This window comes from Arachis duranensis, chromosome 7, assembly GCF_000817695.3.
Source record: "Arachis duranensis cultivar V14167 chromosome 7, aradu.V14167.gnm2.J7QH, whole genome shotgun sequence".
Classification (NCBI taxonomy): domain Eukaryota; kingdom Viridiplantae; phylum Streptophyta; class Magnoliopsida; order Fabales; family Fabaceae; genus Arachis; species Arachis duranensis.
This window is the reverse complement of record NC_029778.3, coordinates 9,315,817-9,318,146: the sequence shown is the minus strand read 5'-3', so window position 1 is coordinate 9,318,146 and position 2,330 is coordinate 9,315,817.

Genomic DNA, 2,330 nt, shown 5'->3' with positions numbered 1-2,330 from the left:
TGTTGGCTCTTGAAAGAATGATGAACAAAGAGAAATGTTATTGACAATCTGAAAAATCATGAAATTGATTCTTGAAGCAAGAAAAAGCAGTGAGAAGTAAAAAGCTTGCAAAAAAAATTAATGGCAAAAAAAATTAGAAAGAAAAAGAAAAAGCAAGCAGAAAAAACCAATAGCCCTTAAAACCAAAAGTCAAGGGTAAAAAGGATCCAAGTCTTTGAGCATCAATGGATAGGAGGGCCCAAGGAAATAAAATCCAGGCCTAAGCGGCTAAATCAAGCTGTCCCTAACCATGTGCTTGTGTCATGCAGGTCCAAGTGTAAAGCTTGAGACTCAGTGGTTAAAGTCGTGATCCAAAGCAAAAGAGTGTGCTTAAGAGCTCTGGACACCTCTAACTGGGGACTCTAGCAAAGCTGAGTCACAATCTAAAAAGGTTCACCTAGTCATGTGTCTGTGGCATTTATGTATTTGGTGGTAATACTGGAAAACAAAGTGCTTAGGGCCACAGCCAAGACTCATAAGTAGCTGTGTTCAAGAATCAACATACTTAACTAGGAGAATCAATAACACTATCCGAAATTCTAAGTTCCTAGAGAAGCCAATCATTCTAAACTTCAAGGGAAAAAGTGAGATGCCAAAATTGTTCAAAAGCAAAAAGCTACAAGTCCCGCTCATCTAATTAGAATTAATATTCATTGATATTTTGGAATTTATAGTATATTCTCTTCTTTTTATCCTATTTGATTTTCAGTTGCTTGGGGACAAGCAACAATTTAAGTTTGGTGTTGTGATGAGCGGATAATTTATACGCTTTTTGACATTGTTTTTAGGTAGTTTTTAGTAAGTTCAAGCTACTTTTAGGGATGTTTTCATTAGTTTTTATGTTAAATTCACATTTCTGGACTTTACTATGAGTTTGTGTGTTTTTCTGTGATTTCAGGTAATTTTTGGCTGAAATTGAGAGACTTGAGCAAAACTCTGAAAAAGGCTGACAAAAGGACTGCTGATGCTGTTGGAATCTGACCTCCCTGCACTCAAAATGGATTTTCTGGAGCTACAGAACTCCAAATGGCGCGCTCTCAACGGCGTTGGAAATTAGACATCCCGAGCTTTCCAGCAATATATAATAGTTCATACTTTATTCGGGAATTAATGATGTAAAGTGGCGCTCAACGCCAAGTACATGCTGCTGTCTGGAGTTAAACGCCAAAAACACGTCACAACCCGGAGTTGAACGCCAGAAACACGCTATAACTTACCATTACTTTCTATTCAATTCTCCTTATTCTTATTCCAAGATATACGTTGCACTTCAACTTGATGAATGTGATGATCCGTGACACTCATCATCATTCTCACCTATGAACGCGCGTGACTGACAACCACTTCCGTTCTACCTTAGGCCGGGTGCATATCTCTTAGATTCCCCAACAGAATATTCGTGGTATAAGCTAGATAGATGGCGGCATTCATGGGAATCCGAAAAGTCTAACCTTGTCTGTGGTATTCTGAGTAGGATTCTGGAATTGAATGACTGTGACGAGCTTCAAACTCCTGAAGGCTGGGCGTTAGTGACAGACGCAAAAGAATCAAGGGATTCTATTCCAACCTGATTGAGAACCGACAGATGATTAGCCGTGCTGTGACAGAGCATTTGGACCATTTTCACTGAAAGGATGGGATGTAGCCATCGACAAGGGTGATGCCTTCAGACGATTAGCCATGCAGTGACAGCGCATAGGACCACTTTCCCGAGAGGATGAAAAGTAGCCATTGACGACAGTGACGCCCTACATACAGCTTTCCATGGAAAGGAGTAAGAAGGATTGGATGAATGTAATAAGAAAGTAGAGATTCAAGAGGAGCACAGCATATCCATACGCCTATCTGAAATTCCCACTATTGATTTACATAAGTATTTCTATCTTATTTTATTTTCTGTTTATTATTTATTTTCAAACTTATCATAAACCATTTGATCTGCCTAACTGAGATTTACAAGGTGACCATAGCTTGCTTCATACCAACAATCTCTGTGGGATCGACCCTTACTCACGTAAGGTATTACTTGGATGACCCAGTACACTTGCTGGTTAAGTTGAACGAAGTTATGATCACACCAGGGATTATTAAGATCCCAATTTATCATACCATGATCTCTTTGGGGTATTTTTTATTTCATACAAGTACAAAGAGACCAACTTTGAAGATCCCAATTTCGTCCACCAGAGGGTAAGGCGGAAAAGGATACTAGCCTCTACTGGGGTGAAGTTCAGATAACAGTGTATCATAAGGCCTGTCAGGGTCAAACTCTTGGTTGAGCAAAGGGTGAG